This window comes from Salvelinus sp. IW2-2015, linkage group LG3 (assembly GCF_002910315.2).
Source record: "Salvelinus sp. IW2-2015 linkage group LG3, ASM291031v2, whole genome shotgun sequence".
Lineage (NCBI taxonomy): Eukaryota > Metazoa > Chordata > Actinopteri > Salmoniformes > Salmonidae > Salvelinus > Salvelinus sp. IW2-2015.
In genome coordinates, this window is record NC_036840.1 from 15,473,860 (window position 1) to 15,491,806 (window position 17,947).

Below are 17,947 nucleotides of genomic sequence, written 5' to 3' on the forward strand. Positions count from 1 at the left end.
GAGGATCTCTTGGACATGGTAATATTCCACTGGAATAACAAAGGTACTGCTCCCTTATTCAGACGTCGAAGCCCAATAGAAGATTTAATGAAATCTTCTTAATTTCCAAACTTTCAATAAAGATGCCGCATCAACTAATAACGTTAACGTCGTTAGCACTAACGTTAGCTAGGTACTGGTTGCTAACGTTTGCTATCAAAAGAGACAAAAAAAGACAACACAATCAAATTACAAAAATCACTAACTGAACAGATAAACAGAATTTTCAACAAGAATGATAAAAACACTATAGAAATATGATTATATTAATATACTGAGATAATGATAAAATGGCGACTTCAAGGCTAGTATGGCTACAATCAGGCTGACAGGACGCGATCGGCTCGGGACAGGAAGCTATGTATCGGGTAAGAAGTTGAGCAGAAGTGGGCGTTGCTACGTTGTGCAAAAGGTCTATTGAGCATGCTCTGTGACCAGCTCTCGCAGGTCCAAGTACCCCTGACTGCAGTGTGCAATTCGGGGCTGGGCTCAATGTTTGACCCCGCCCACCTTTGTTTTGTCCATCTGAGGTTTGACAGTCACACACTGAATACAAACACACACCTTTGCGCAAAGCACACGTTGAATACAGATGTATTTCATTTTTGAAGATTGTAAGAAATATTATATAAAGTGGTACCAGCAGATGTGTTGTAACACATTTTGCTTCATGCTATATTTGAGACAAGCTACTGACATTGTTGCAGTGAACAACAGACGTGTTATGTATGTCATGTACTGTTAAAATTGTGTTGATAAATGTTATAACTTTGTAATTATAATATTTAATTGAGCATATATATATACACACACAGTTACTAACTGTCCTGATTTATAATGCTATTTACTTTCCTCATGAGAATGGAGACAGACTATACCATATAGACATACTGACAAGCTGAATGTGCTTTGTACATTAAGTTATACTAGCTCCAGTAAAGAGATCAGAGACTCGGGTGACTTCTACGTCAAAATAACACAATTAACAATTGAAACAATTAACACAGCAGACAAAACAAGGTTTGACCACTCCTCAACAATGGCTTCACTCCTGCTCCTCAAGAGGCAAAGACAGTAATTGTCTTGTTGTCAAATAGAACATCTCATCTCTCTGTAACTGGAACATGAATGATTCCTTGAGGAGAATATTTTCCTCTTCATCCAGGCCATCATACAACCGTAGTTCTTTAAGGGTTGTAATGTGGTCTTCCCCGTCCATCCCAATTACACTAGGAAGTGAAACAGTGCTTTTAAATGTTTGGAGTTTGCACCACGGGTGTCCTTAAGAAGAACATCTGCTTCCTTGAAGAAAAAGGAAGAATAAATATTTAGAGTAGTGCCTCTTTGGGTGATCAAGTCAAATTACACCCCCGTTTCGCAATACCACCATGCAAACAAAAGCCACTATTACTAAAGGGGTTTTCAGTGATATCTATAACTACTCAACAAGTCATCCCAACTATTATATCTTGCCATGCATCAAGCCTTCAGCATTACACAGTAGACTAAATACCCAGTTCACAGCTCCCAGTTCGCCGTGCATTTTGTTTTCAGTATCGTCTAGAAAGATAACAGATTGTGGTCATTAAGTATTGTAAGGGAACCTCTAGGGATGTGTYTACAAGAATGCACCTTACTTTAACTAATAGCCTATACAGTACCTGATCCTGCAGAGCTGGATGCTGATGTGACATGCTGTGACTTCTTGGGGGGGACGTCTTCTACATCATCCTGAAATATATTGGAGGGGGGGGGGTTAAGTCTTTAAACATTGGTTTAAGACTATGCCACTCATCATATGACACCTCCTACCTCTAGTGTATTTTGTTTTCGCCGCCTTTTTCGATCTTTCAACCTCTCTTCTTCAGACCTTAGTGAGTACTGTAAGTTAAGAAAGAGTAGGTTGTTAAGTTTGATAGTTATGATAACAACAATAAAGATTTTAGTAAATAATAATAATACCACCCCCCAGAAATATATTTCAGGATGTAGAAGACCCCCCTCCCCCCCCAAAGAAGTCACAGCATGTCACATCAGCATCCTGCTCTGCAGGAGTTTGGTGTATGAATTGTGTATGTAGTGTAAAAACTGTAGGAAATACTGTAGATCACCAAAAAATGTCAAGAATAATAAACAAGAAAAAGTACGAGCAATAACAATAGTGTGCTTTACATGCTGCAAGCACAGAAATAATAATACCTTTTCATATGTTATAACAGAAAATAGGACTAATATAATATACTGATTAGCTAGCATCTTACCATCAAAACAAACGCCCCACAGTTGTTTGAGAAACCTTGCTTTGGTAGGCCCTGTGGTGTGAACAAGGATCAATTTTCAATAAAGGAATGACAATCAACTGGTACGGTTCAGTTCAATAGCCGAGTAGGCGGTAATGATACTTTTTTTATTGTGCTGTATTCCTAGAATGCAGAGTAAAATACCTTAAATGTGTTTTACAGCATTAATGCTGTAGATTGCACTTCATTATGGGTAAAATGCTGAAAAATATTGTTATTAACTGTAATTGTAAGCCTCCGGTAAAAATTACTCTAACTTGCTCTATTTATTTACAGTAGTACCCGAACACTGCTGTAGTTTGCGGCTCCAAACTGCCTGTGGTGTGTGTGTGTGTGTGAGAGAGAGAGAGAGAGAGAGAGAGAGAGAGAGAGAGAGAGAGAGAGAGAGAGAGAGAGAGAGAGAGAGAGAGAGAGAGAGAGAGAGCTGTAAATCTCATAGTTGAAAACCAAGGCTGTTCTCAGGGCAGGTCTGCCGGTTTTGACTAGCAGAAGTTACTTTTCGCAGCAGGTTAGGATAATTAGGTAAAGGTTAGGGAAAGCTAAAATGCTAACAATGTTCCCGACGCAATTCGAACGTATCTACAACCAGGCCTGCCATGAGAACAGACTTGATTTGCACTAATGCGATGCTCCGCACCAAACGGTCTGTGAGGGAAGACTCATGAGAAAATAAGCCTTCTGTTCTACTCAAGCTATTTTATTTAGCATTGTCGTGGAAAAGTCGCTTAAATATTTTTGAGCAGCTGCTAGGTACATATGTACTAATTCCATTTACTATATACTTCTATATACCTACTGCAGGTTTTCTTAACAAAGCTACTAAGTTAACTAGTTAGCTAGCTAACGTTAGCTTGTTTGGATTGTGTTAGCTAACAGTATAGCCAAGTTGACATGTCGGTCTGTTGCGTTGATCTTTCGAGTTGGTAAAATAATCAGTGATATTGTAGCTGTAGAGCAAATCATTTTAGTATTAACAACATGCAGAAATCCAAATGTGTGTTTCTTTGGATAGGCTACTTAACCGGTGGGTGCATGACATGGTGCTAACGCTATGGTATTAGTGGCAAGGTGGTCGTTGGCTGCACCGGACAAAAATACTGTTCGTCTAGGGAGGGAGCAAAACGTTTAGCTATGTCGAATACACCTTTAGTTTGTCAGCAGGCACGGACTGACATTTTGCCTTGGGATGTACACATTTTGGGTGATTCTGTAGTTGGAATGAGAGCTCTCAGATGAAAGGGGAATGGTGCTTGCTAACGTTAGCTGTAGCTCAGAGATGGCGAACTCCATTTAGCAAAAGTGTTGTGGAATATTCCCCCGATGCTTTTGTTAGCCTTATTAGTCCATTAAATTACTCGATTCAGCAACAACATGCACATACTGATATTTTACCCTGCAGGATATTAAAGTTAACTTTTATTTTAATTTTCTTCAGATTGAATGGGTAGGTTGCTAGCCATTATTCAGAAATGATCGTGGTATTTTCACGCGTGAGTTGAATTTTCCTGGTGCTTTTGCTAATCGTTCAGAAGTTATCATTATCCAACCATTAATTAGGCTACGTAAATTAATGATATCTGAAACATCAGGCACACACTATTTTATTTAGCCTTGTAGTCTATATATTTTTTTGTTGAGATTGTGTTGTTGGCATGAGTTGCATTGTAACGTATAGCTTGATAGCTCTTTTGGTGTGTGCATGCAATTTGGTGGCTGGGGGTAGTGTCATTTTCATATTGCAGGCTGGCTGGTAGCTGGAAGTAGATTTATTGGTAATGTACAGGTGTAAATCCTGCAATTTCTGTTTCCTAAATATTAAAGCACTCATGCAAAAAAACATAGAAATGTGGCGAGCTACAGTTTGCTTGTGGGGTAGAGTGCCCTTGCACCAAAGCATCACTACTTGTTTCACTACCCCGACCTCATCCTGCAATTTGGGCGACTCATTCGTTTGTGGACACGGAGGTTTGAGAAGTACTCCTACTTCAAGGAGTGTGCCAGAACTTGTCTGAGAGGCACCAGTTACTCCAATCTTACTTATGCAGCGGCCAATTGTTTCCACATAGCATTGAAGTGTTGGTGTCATGAATTAATTTGAGGAGCAATTATATAACAATGCCATTCAGGGAGCTGTACAGTCAAAAGGGTGCACAAAGCAAAGCACTGCAGAGGTGTCTAAAATTGTATACAAAGTAAAAACATACACTTAAGGCCTTGTTGTAATGGGAGAAAATTATGACGGATACACATTTGGAAAGATCTCACTGATTCTGGTCACAGAATCACAGGTCCATTTAATTGGTGGGGTGTATGAGTCTGTGTCACTGGTCGATCTCGGGGTTCATTTTATACCTGATTCTCTGATTAATGATGTGTGTGTTAAAGCAGATAGTCTGAGTGATTATTACCCACTACCAGTTTATAAAGTGTCAGGTTTCTCTGTTGTTTCCCTGCATCACTCAGTGTGCTCTCCTTAAACCAGTGTAGGCGTGGAGGGTCTTCAAGATGCAATTAAACAACAATTGCCTGAGATGGAGACCGAGACGGTGAGATCTTTGTCGGAGCATCTGAGGGCAAATGTTGTGGAGAATATTAACAACCTTGGATATGTTCAGCCGGAGGACATAAAAGACCATTAAACCCCAATATACTTCCGGGAATTGCTTCAGTCCTTCAACTGAATAGGTGAGATCTTGATTGATAAATGTAACATATTTATGTAATTGTTATGAAAAAGGGGTGCTATCTAGAACCTAAAATGGTTATTTGGATGTCCCCGTAGGAGAACCCTTTGAAGATCCATTTTTGATTCCAGGTACATGTATAACCCTTTTGGTTCCAGGTAGACCTCTTCTAGGTTCCATTTAGAACCCTTTCCATAGATGGTTCTACATGGAACCAAAAAGGGTTCTCCTATGGGGACAGCCAAAGAACCCTTTCGGAACCCTTTTTTCTAAGTGTACACACACATACAAGGTTAAAAAGATTCTGTAAATAGTTCATTTGTTTGCCCTCAAAATAACTGGTTTATGTTATGAGGGAGCGAGGCATATGCAATAAAAGGGACGGAAATGACAAAAATATACAAATGTTTCTGTAAACTGTTTGTTTGTCTTCTTGTGCTGGTATGGAGTGCAGCGCATAGCCTAAAATAGTTTTTTCTTTGTATTTTTTAAAATAAAATTAACAATGGATAGGAGACACTTGTCCTCCTCCAAGCATCAGTGACCTCCAGGAACAGTGGCCTTTCCTTTTCAACTTTTTAAAAAGCCAAAATACCAAGTTGAGAAGAGAGATCCAGTGCCTGCTGAATGAAATCGATGGTTACATCAAAGGCAATGACGATCTAACAGCCACTGCTGCCATTCATTTGTTGATGACCCACTTCAAAGAGAAGGACAAATCTCTGTTCCTCTTGGCAGAAGTAAGGAATAGTGTTTATATGATTAATGGTGTTTATACTGTACTATTACACATGATTAGAATATTTTCTATATGTATGTTTTGTGATTTTAGGTCACTGCAACTCGGGTTGATGTCGAGGCACAAATTCCTTTTCCAGACACACCAAGGCTGACCATGCTTGGTAATACATTTATTTGATTTAAGGGGAAACAGAAATATATAGTATTGTGGTACCTATCTAGAGATGTCTAGTTAAGTATACACGAACACCCTTACTTTTGTGTATTTCAGGAAATACTCTATTGGGTTCCTCAAAATGGATGGTGTCGATCGAGGGGAGAGGGGTCTGTGGTTTGGACAGTGAGTCCAACTTTGCTGCTGCCCTCTATGCTCTTCAGCACTTCTGCAACCTTGGAGCTGATACAGAGGTAAGCATTGAATATTCATTGATCCAACACTTACATTTAGTATATGTCAGTTACATTGCAATGAAATATTTTTTTTTAATGCCTCAACTGATTTAATATATTCTATGCTGGCTTGTGCAGGTTCCTGGTTCGAAAAACCCCTGAAGGAACCAAGTGCACAGCGAAAGCAGGAGTGAGCCGCAAGACCGGAAAGGTCGTTCAGAGAAAGCCATTGCCAATTAACCCACATGTTACACGCTTTCTCGCAGACCTGAAGGAGTTCGAGTGGAAAAACTCCATCATGTAAGTACACAAACACACACACCTGATGAACACAAACTTTATTTGTCAGTTGTCATCTGCCTTTTTACCCAATGAATAATAGCAATCTCTCTCTTTCTATTCTTTCTATTTCCATGTTTGTCCTAGTTGACATATCAGAGCTAAGGAGGATTGGGGTGATAATCTGCACGCCACCGAGACTTGTTTGCATCTTTCATTCTCTCAGAAATCCTACAATGCTGGTTGCGTCAGCAAATGATCTGGTTGTGCCATCCCGGAGCGTGTTTTGGCTTGCGGTAGCGTGCTTCTCTGGCTCCAATCTAGCCCTGCTCGCTCCTCTCTGTCCATCCTTCTCTCTCAGCCCCTTTCTCTCTCGATTTCTCTTTCAAAGACAGGCAGGCAAGGAGTTCTTGTTATAGTTTTTTTGTAAACATTTCTCCCTGTTCAACTGTTGTTTTCCTATTTTTAATTGATCTGTTTAGATTTTAAAAAATTCTTACATAATCTTGTATTTTCAAGAATGACCTATTCTGATTGCCAGTATTTGTCAATGTTCTTATCACTGAATCTCTCTCTGTCTCTTTCTCTCCCATAATATCTGGAGTTGTAATGTTGCTCTCTTCAAATGTTGTTCTTTGTGGTTAAAGTGCAATTCATGTGAAATTCATGTTATGAATTTGAATAAATATATATTTATATATATTTGTACATGTATTGTATTTCTTACAATATTACATTTCAGGGAGCTGTCTTCTAAAGACAACTTGCAATGCTGCTTAGTACTGTATTTCCCTGTAAATGTACAGCATTATACTGGCACTACAGTTGCCAGTTTAATATTGTAATTTTGCTTTACAGCAGTGATGCTGTAATATAGTTTACAGTATGATTTTCCTTACTGTAAAATAAATATTACAGCATTCCTGCTGTAAATGTACACATTTACAGGGAAACATTTTACAGTGTACAGTACTCATTCAATGATTTTTCTTTCATTTGATTATTTTCTACATTGTAGAATAATAGTGAAGATATCAAAACTATGAAATAACACATATGGAATCGTATAGTAACCCAACAAAAATATACATATTTTATATTTGAGATTCTTCAAGTAGCCACACTTTGCCTTGATGACAGCTTTGCACACTCTTGGCATTCTCAACCAGCTTCATGAGGTAGTCACCTGGAATGCATTTCAATTAACAGGTGTGCCTTCTTTAAAGTTAATTTGTGGAATTTCTTTCTTTAATGCGTTTGAGCCAATCAGTTGTGTTGTGACAAGGTAGGGGATATACAGAAGATAGCCCTATTTGTTAAAAGACCAAGTCCATATTATGGCAAGAACAGCTCAAATAAGCAAAGAGAAACGACAGCCCATCATTACTTTAAGACATGAAGGTCAGTCAATACGGAAAATGTCAAGAACTTTGAAAGTTTCTTCAAGTGCAGTCGCAAAAACCATCAAGCGCTATGATGAAACTGGCTCTCATAAGGACTGCCACAGGAATGGAAGACCCAGAGTTACCTCTGCTGCAGAGGATATGTTCATTACAGTTACCAGCCTCAGAAATTGCAGCCCAAATAAATGCTTCACGGAGTTCAAGTAACAGACACATCTCAACATCAACTGTCTCAGGCCTTCATGGTCGAATTGCTACAAAGAAACCACTAATAAAGGACACCAATTAGAAGAAGAGACTTGCATGGGCCAATTAACATGAACAATGGACATTAGACTGGTGGAAATGTGTCCTTTGATCTGGAGTCCAAATTGGAGGTTTTTGGTTCCAACCGCCGTGTCTGTGAGACGTGGTGTGGGTGAACAGATGATCTCCACATGTGTATTTCCCACCGTAAAGCATGGAGGAGGTGGTGTGATGGTGTGGGGGAGCTTTGCTGGTGACTGTCTGTGATTAACCAGCATGGCTACCACAGCATTCTGCAGTGATATGCCATCCCATCTGGTTTGGGCTTAGTGGGACTGTCATTTGTTTTTCAACAGGATAATGACCCAAAACACACCTCCAGGCTGTGTAAGGGTTATTTTACCAAGAAGGAAAGTGATAGAGTGCTGCATCAGATGACCTGGCCTCCACAATCCCCCGACCTCAACCAAATTGAGATGGTTTGGGATGAGTCGGACCGCAGAGTGAAGGAAAAGCAGCCAACAAGTGCTCAGCATATGTGGGAACTACTTCAAGACTTTTGGAAAAGCATTCCAGGTGAAGCCAGTTGAGAGAATGCCAAGAGTGTGCAAAGCTGTCATCAAGGCAAAGGATGGCTATTTGAAGAATCTCAAATATAAAAATACACATTTTTGGTTACTACATCATTCCATGTGTGTTATTTCATTTATTTCATGTCTTCCCTATTAGTCTACATTGTAAAAAATTGTAAAATTAATGAAAAAATTATGAAAAACCCTTGAATGAGTCAGTGTAGTGTAGTGGTCAGTGGTCAGTGTGCAAATGTATTTGTTTTCCAAAAACATTGGAGACGACATACAGCTTACGGGTATGTACATGTGTCTGAAATTGTGAAGTGTTACTACAGGGGTGTTGGATGGGGGAGTATTTGTTTTTGTGTAATTAATTAGGTAGACATATTGTCCTGTAGCTAATTGACCTTGGAATCTGTGATTTATTATCACAACTGTTATAAAATCATGATTTTCAAGTGTGTTTGGAGCCTACGTTTGCACATATCTGCAAAAGTTGTGTGTGTCCCCCACTCTACAGTTATAATACAAGTCTACTGCTAATGTAAGTTTATGCAGTACCAACATAATCCAAAAGATGGCAGCCTAAAATCCCAGTCTTGCTATATTGCACGTGAACATTTGTTCTTGCAAGACATTCATTTGTTGCTTGGCTCCCACCATTTGGATAAGCGCGCGCTGCATTACTTTTATTTTACATTTTTATTTCATTTTTTCTTAACAACAAATCAATACAGAAAGTACATAAGTGAACACAAGTATATATAGATTATATATAATGGACAATCGAGCTAGGGGGTACAATATCACATTACAATTACACAAGGACCTTAAAACCTTTACTTAATACCCATCCCGGATCCGGGAGCATCCTCATCAAAAAAGCTGACTAGCATAGCCTAGCCTAACGGGACAGGGATATCATATAATATAATTTTCATGAAATCACAAGTCCAATACAGCAAATGAAAGATAAACATCTTGTGAATCCAGCCATCATTTCCGATTTTTAAAATGTTTTACAGCGAAAACACAATATGTATTTATATTAGCTAACCACAATAGCCAAACACACAACGGCATATTTTCACCATGTTTCCACCGCATAGGTAGCTTTCACAAAACCCACAAATAGAGATATAATTATTCACTAACCTTGAACAACTTCATCAGATGACAGTCTTAGAACATCATGTTATACAATACATTTATGTTTTGTTCGAAAATGTGCATATTTATAGCTACAAATACTGGTTTTACATTGCAGCCACCATAAGAAATAGCACCAAAGCAGCCAGAATAATTACAGAGAGCAATGTGAAATAAATAAATACTCATCATAAAACATTTATGAAAAATACATGGTGTACAGCAAATGAAAGATAAACATCTTGTGAATCCAGCCAATATTTCAGATTTTTTAAGTGTTTTACAGCGAAAACACAATATATATTTCTATTAGCTCACTACAATAGCCAAACACACAACGCCATTTACTCCCTGCCAAAATAGCTTTCACAAAACTGACAAAATAGAGATAAAATGAATCACTAACCTTGAACAACTTCATCAGATGACAGTCTTATAACATCATGTTATACAATACATTTATGTTTTGTTCGAAAATGTGCATATTTAGAGCTGCAAATCGTGGTTATACATTGTGAATACGTAGCAACAATTCACCAGAATGTCCGGAGATATTTTGGACACTCACCTAATCTGACCAAAGAACTCATCATAAACTTTACATAAAAATACTTGTTGTATGGCAAATGAAAGATACACTGGTTCTTAATGCAACCGCTGTGTTCGATTTTTTTTAAATAACTTTACCACAACATACAGCATGCGTTATTGTGAGACAGCGCTCACCTATTCTCCGCCGTGTTGGAGTCAACATATTACACAGAAATACGAAATAACATCATAAATGTTGTCTTACTTTTGCTGTTCTTCCATCAGAATGTTGTGCAAGGAGATCTAGGTCCAGAATAAATCGTTGTTTGGTTTTAGAATGTCCATTTCTTCTGTCGAATTAGCAACTTTGGCTAGTCATGTCGAGCTCACGTGTCCATCATCTCTTGACGCATGGAACGAAAAATTCCAAAATTCCCAATAAACGTTGAATAAACTGATCAAACTCGGTTGAAAAAAATCCTACTTTATGATGTTTTTCTCATATGTATCAAATAAAATCAGAGCCGGAGCAATTCGCCGTGTATACCGAACGCTTTTCAGAAGACAATGTGAGGTTCCCCCGCGCGCRGTCGAAAACTGACAAAAGAGCTGACCTGCCACTCCAAAAGCTCTTATTCGGCCTCACATCAAGCTAGACACCCCATTCAACCTTCTACTGCCTGTTGACATCTAGTGGAAGGCGTATGAAGTGCATACAGATCCATAAATAAAATCCAGTTGAATAGGCAGGCCCTGACACAGAGCCTCATTTTCAGATTTTTCACTTCCTGTATGGAAGTTTGCTGCCAAATGAGTTCTGTTTTACTCACAGATATAATTCAAACAGTTTTAGAAACTTCAGAGTGTTTCCTATCCAATAGTAATAATAATATGCATATTGTATGATCTAGAACAGAGTACGAGGCTGTTTAATTTGGGCACGATTTTTTCCAAAGTGAAAACAGCGCACCCCTATTCACAAGTTAATAAAGCAAAGTAATGACATTTTACCACTCACCAGTGTGCAGATCTTGCCGGTCAGAATGACGCATGCTTTAGCCTTGTTCATGTTGAAGTTCTTCATGTAGGCTTCGTGGATCTGTCTGACCAGGGTCTTGTGGTCCACCTGCCTGGAGTCTCCTCCCACCTCTCTCTCCCCCGTCGGGCTTTCTGCCTTCGGCTTTAATTTCTCTGACTGAGGCATCCGACCAAACCGGCTAGCTGTGGGGTAAACCAGACGGATGCACACATACAGTACCAGTCAAATGTTTGGACACACCTACTCACCTACTATTTTTACTATTTTCTACATCCATCTCAATTGGGTTGAGGTTGGGTGATTGTGGAGGCCAGGTCATTGAAAATAAGAATATGTTCTTAACTGACTTGCCTAGTTAAATGAAGGTTAAATAAAATACAAAAATGTAATCTGATGCAGCACTACATCACACTCCCTCTTGGTCAAATAGCCCTTACACAGCCTGGAGGTGTGTTGGGTCATTGTCCTGTACAAAAACAAATGATAGTCCCCGTAAGCGCAAACCAGATGGGATGGCGTATCGCTGCAGAATGTTGTGTTAGCCATGCTGGTTAACTTCTTGTGGGCAGGGGGCAGCATTTTCACTTTCGGATAAATAGCATGCCAAGATTCAACTGCCTGCTACTCATCCCCAGAATATAAGATATGCATATTATTAGTAGATTTGGATAGAAAACACTCTGAAGTTTCTAAAACTGTTTGAATCATGTCTGTGAGAATAACAGAACTTATGTAGCAGGCAAAACCCTGAGGACAAACCATTCAGAATTTTTATTATTTTGATGTCACTGTCTTTTCAAAGGTTTCTTAGAGACACCAGATTTCTAATGGACTTGCTTGCAGTTCCTACCGCTTCCACTGGATGTCACCAGTCCTTGGAAATCGGTTGAGGTTATTCCTTTGTGTAATGAAGAAGTAGGGCTATCGTAAATGAGGGTCACATGAAGTAAATTTTTTGAGAGAGGCACGTTACGAAAAAAGTTGCGTCAGTTTGTTTTCTTTTTGTATTGAACACAGATCATCCCGTCTTCAAATTGATCGATTATTAACGTTTGCGTCCCACCTGCCCCAGAGAGGTTAAGTGTGCCTTGAATTCTAAATAAATCACAGACAGTGTCCCAAACAAAGCACCCCCACACCATCACACCTCCTCCATGCTTCACGGTGGGAACCACATATGCGGAGATCATCCATTCACAAACTCTGCATCTCACAAAGACACAGCGGTTGAAACCAAAAATCTCAAATTTGGACTCTTCAGACCAAAGGACAGATTTCCACCGGTCTAATGTCTATTGCTCGTGTTTCTTGTCCCAAGCAAGTCTCTTCTTCTTATCGGTGTTCTTTGTTAGTGGTTTCTTTTCAGCAATTCGACCATGAAGGCCTGATTTACTCAGTCTCCTCTGAACAGTTGATGTTGAGATGTGTCTGTTACTTGAACTATGTGAAGCATTTATTTGGGCTGCAATTTCTGAGGCTGCTCACTCTAATTAATTTATCCTCTGCAGCAGAGGTAACTCTGGGCCTTCCTTTCCTGTGGCGGTCCTCATGAGAGCCAGTTTCATCATAGCGCTTGATGGTTTTTGTGACTGCACTTCAATGTTCTTGAAATTTTCCAGATTGACTGACCTTCATGTCTTAAAGTAATGATGGACTGTCGTTTCTCATTGTATTTGAGCTGTTCTTACCATAATATGGACTTGGTCTTTTACTAAATAGGGCTATCTTCTGTATACCACTCCTACCTTGTCACAACATAACTGATTGGCTCAAATGCATTAACCTCTCTGCGCACAGATCCCTTTAGCGGGATCATTTCCCTAAACAACCGCTGAATTGCAGCCAGATTCAAAAATATTACCTTTTTTTTTAATAATCATGCAATCACAAGTGAAATATACCAAAACACAGCTTAGCTTGTTGTTAATCCACCTATCATGTCAGATTTAGAAAATATGCTTTACAGAGAAAGAAATCCAAGATTTTGTGAGTGTATCAATCAATGCTCCAACAGCTAGCCCCAAATTAGCATGGTCACGAAAGTCAGAAAAGCAATAAAATTAATCGCTTACCTTTGATAATCTTCGGATGTTTGCACTCACTAGACTCCCAGTTACACAATAAATGTTATTTTTGTTCGATAAATATTACTTTTATAACAAAAAAACGCCATTTTGGTTGCGCGTTATGTTCAGAAAACTACAGCCTCGTTCCGGTGCTGAAAGGCAATTACAAAAAATATTACAAAAAATATTTATAATCATGCAATCACAAGTGAAATATACCAAAACACAGCGTAGCTTGTTGTTAATCCACCTATCATGTCAGATTTTGAAAATATGCTTTGCAACGAAAGCAATCTAAGCTTTTGTGAGTGTATCAATCAATGCTAGATCAGTTAGCCTTATATTAGCTTGGTTAGCTTGGTCACGAAAGTCAGAAAAGCAATAAAATTAATCGCTTACCTTTGATGATCTTCGGATTCTTGCACTCACGAGACTCCCAGTTACACAATAAATGTTCATTTTTTTCCGATAAAGATTATTTTTATGTAAACAAACTCAATTTGTTTGGCGCGTTATGTTCAGAAATCCACAGGCTCAGGCAGGTCATGAAGGGCAGACGAAAATTCCAAATAGTATCCGTAAAGTTTGTAGAAACATGTCAAACGTTTTAATAATCAATCCTCATGTTGTTTTTAACTTCTCACGAGTCACCAACCCTGATCCGGTAGCACCCCCCACCCCCCACCCCACTGAGTAGCATAGCTAGCATAGCGTCACAAGTAACTTGTAGCATCTAATATCATTAAATCACAAGTCTAAGAACCAGATGAAAGATACAGTCTTGTGAATAAAGCCACCATTTCAGATTTTTAAAATGTTTTACAGGAAGACACAATATGTAAATCTATTAGCTAACCACGTTAGCAAAGGACACGATATTTTTACTCCCAACAGCTTTTTCCTGCGTCAGTAGCTATCACTAATTCGACTAAATAAAAATATATATAGCCACTAACCAAGAAACAACTTCATAAGATGACAGTCTGATAACATATTTATGGTATAGCATAGTTTTTTTGGGGAAAAATGTGCATTTTTCAGTATAAATCACAGTTCTACATTGCAGCTGCAATCTGAAATAGTGCTGACCCAGCCAGAACAATACAGAGACCAACGTCATATAACGAATTACTCATCTTAAAACATTTCGAGAAAAAATACACAGCGTACAGATATTGAAAGCCCAACATCTGGTGAATCCAAACAATATTTCAGATTTTATGAAATGTTTTATAACGAAAACAAAATGTAGCGCTAAATTAGCATAGCTATACCAGGCAGATTCGGCTAGCGGCCCACGGCCAGTTCACATGCACAACAGATATGATATAACATCGTAAATTGGGTCTTACTATGGCTGATCTTTCATCAGAATGTTGATCAAAGTGTCCTTGTCAAGATGAGTCGTTGGTTCCGTTCAGAATTGTCCTTTCCCACTCCATTTTAGCTAGCGGTACACGGTCGTCGAGTGGCACGGATCTCTCAAACGTAAATAAATTCAGACAACGGAACACCACAAAACTCCCGAAAAAATTCAAATAATCTGATTAAACTATATTGAAAAAACATACATTACGATGATCTGGTCACATTATCAACAACAAACTTCGAGACGGAGATAGTTTTCATCCATAATGGCCGCACAACGGAAGACATCGCAGCTACAAGTCGCACGATTTAGACAACCGGAAGTTGTCGGTCACGCCAAAGAATTAGCTCTCATTTCACCGTCAGTCCCAGATAAACAAGATATTTTTCCTCTGACGTCCTCTTGACACCCAGAGGAAGGCCAATGAGGTGTGTTTCGGGTCATAGGGGGCACGACCATATATAGGCAGAGCGTTGAAGCTGGCATACACATCTTGCTTTTTCTTCTTGGTCATGGAAAGTGCTGTCAAATGACTTCTGTATCACTCAGAGACAAAATTGAAACGGTTTTTAGAAACTAGAGATTGTTTTCTTCCAATGTATTATTATATGCATATAGTAAGAGCAATAATTGAATAAGAGCAGTTTAATCTGTAGAGCAAATTATGCTAATGGGAAAATAGCACCCCCTTATTCTCAAGAAGTTTTAACATAAATAATCAATAATATTTCAACCGGACGGTAAACTATTCAATACAATAGAGAGAAGAAAATGTTGAGCTACAACTTTCGCGTGCAAGAACTAATCAAAGGACATCTGGCTATCCACTGACCACGATTTGATAAATCTAGCTCATTTTTCAGAATAAAAAGCTTGAAACTATGTCTAAGGAGGCTGTACCTCAGGAGGCTGAAGAAATCGGCTTGTCACCAAAAGCACTCACAAACTTCTACAGATGCACAATCGAGAGCATCCTGTCGGGCTGTATCACCGCCTGGTACGGCAACTGCTCCGCCCACAACCGTAAGGCTCTCCAGAGGGTAGTGAGGTCTGCCACAACGCATCACCGGGGCAAACTTACCTGCCCTCCAGGACACCTACACCACCCGATGTCACAGGAAAGCCATAAAAGATCATCAAGGACAACAACCACCCGACCACTGCCTGTTCACCCCGCTATCATCCAGAAGGCCGAGGTCAGTACAGGTTGCATCAAAGCAGGGACTGAGAGACTGAAAAAACAGGTTATATCTCAAGGCCATCAGACTGTTAAACAGCCACCACTAACACATTAGTGGTCGCTGCAAACATACTGACTCAACTCCAGCCACTTTTAATAATGGGAATTGATGGAAATTTATGTAAAAATGTATCACTAGCCACTTTAAACAATGCCACTTCAAATAATGTTTACATACCCTACATTACTCATCTCATATGTATATGTATATACTGTACTATACTGTACTGTATATCATCTACTGCATCTTGCCATCTTTATGTAATACATGTATCACTAGCCACTTTAAACTATGCCCACTTTCTGTTTATAACCCTACATTACTCATCTCATATGTATATACTGTACTCTATACCATCTACTGCATTCTTGCCGATGCCGTTCTGTACCATCACTCATTCATATATCTTTATGTACATATTCTTTATCCTTTACACTTGTGTGTATAAGGTAGTAGTTGTGGATTGTTGGTTAGATTACTCGTTGGTTATTACTGCATTGTCGGAACTAGAAGCACAAGCATTTCGCTACACTCGCATTAACATCTGCTAACCATGTGTATGTGACAAATAAAATTTGATTTGATTTGATTTGATAAATATGGTCATTGCAAATAACTGCATCAGACTCAGAGAACTGCAGGACCACATAATGGCAGATAACACCATATTCCAAAACGTCAACAGAGTGGGTCTCTCTGCACTGTACCGTCTACTGAAACGCAATATAATCAGGATGAAGCAGCTGTACAGAGTCCCTTTCGAAAGAAACTCAGACCGTGTAAAACAACTGAGATATGAATTTGTGCAGGTAAGCTATAGTATCCTATCATTGGTTCTGGATCTGGAAGTGTATGGTGCTACATCATATTGACTGATCCCTGCCTTTTCGTACTGTGCTACATTGTTTTGTCTTGTCTCTTTCAGAGAGTCATGGAGCTAATATATGTGGACGAGGCAGGTTTCAACCCTGCAAAAACAAGGGGCCGCGACAGAAATATCTTCGGACACCGTGCCATCATCAACGTCCCAGGACAACATGGTGGCAACATAACAATGTGTGTGGCTATTAGTCAAAACGGCGTGCTTCACCATCATGCAATACTAGGCCTATACAACACTGCACACATTATCACATTTGATGACACCCTCCACAACAGACTAATCCCTAATGACCAGGGGCCAGAGCAGCCCAGGTATGTTATCATCTGGGACAATGTTAGTTTCCACCGGGCTGCTGTGGTCCACGATTGGTTCACAAGTCACCCACTTTTCATCGCACTCAATCTCCCCCCATACTCTCCCTTCTTGAATCCTATTGAAGAAATATTCTCTGCATGGCGTTGGAAGGTGCATGATTGCCAGCCCCACCAACCCCTTCTACAGGCAATGGAGGAGGCTTGTGGAGACATCGATCAGGGGTCATGCCAGGCCTGGATACGGCACTCCAGGTGATACTTTCAACATCGCATGTGATATGGATGAAGTCTTATGGCCAAACCCATAAAGAAGGCGAGATGAAGCCAAATTTTTTCTGTTCTTTTTTTTCTAAAACAAAATGGTTTTTTTTGAGGAGTGTTAGAACATTTTGCGCAAACAAAATATGTTCGGAATACACGTCTATACCTTACACATTTGGACTCCTGTGTGTATGTGTGTTTACTACATGTATGACACAACTTTATTGCGAACTGCTATGCCCTGCACACAGAAAAAGAAAAAGCCACTGCAATTTTGTTGTTTGAGGAGTGTTAGAACATTTTGCGCAAAAAAAATATGTTCGGAATACACGTCTATACTTTACACATTTGGATTCCTGTGTGTATGTGTGTTTACTACATGTATGACACAACTTTATTGCGAACTGCTATGCCCTGCACACAGAAAAAGAAAAAGCCAC

At 39.3% G+C, this 17,947-nt stretch overlaps 1 long non-coding RNA gene across 1 annotated transcript; it reads right to left on the reverse strand.

The window, feature by feature from the left end:
• Nucleotides 1-871: 871 nt before the first annotated feature.
• On the reverse strand, nt 872-2,356 carry LOC111981185 (uncharacterized). The gene is made up of 3 exons (XR_011474055.1): nt 2,301-2,356; nt 1,553-1,599; nt 872-1,341 (listed from the first exon to the last, which is right to left on the reverse strand). It is a non-coding gene; the product is annotated as an uncharacterized lncRNA (long non-coding RNA).
• Nucleotides 2,357-17,947: the final 15,591 nt, after the last annotated feature.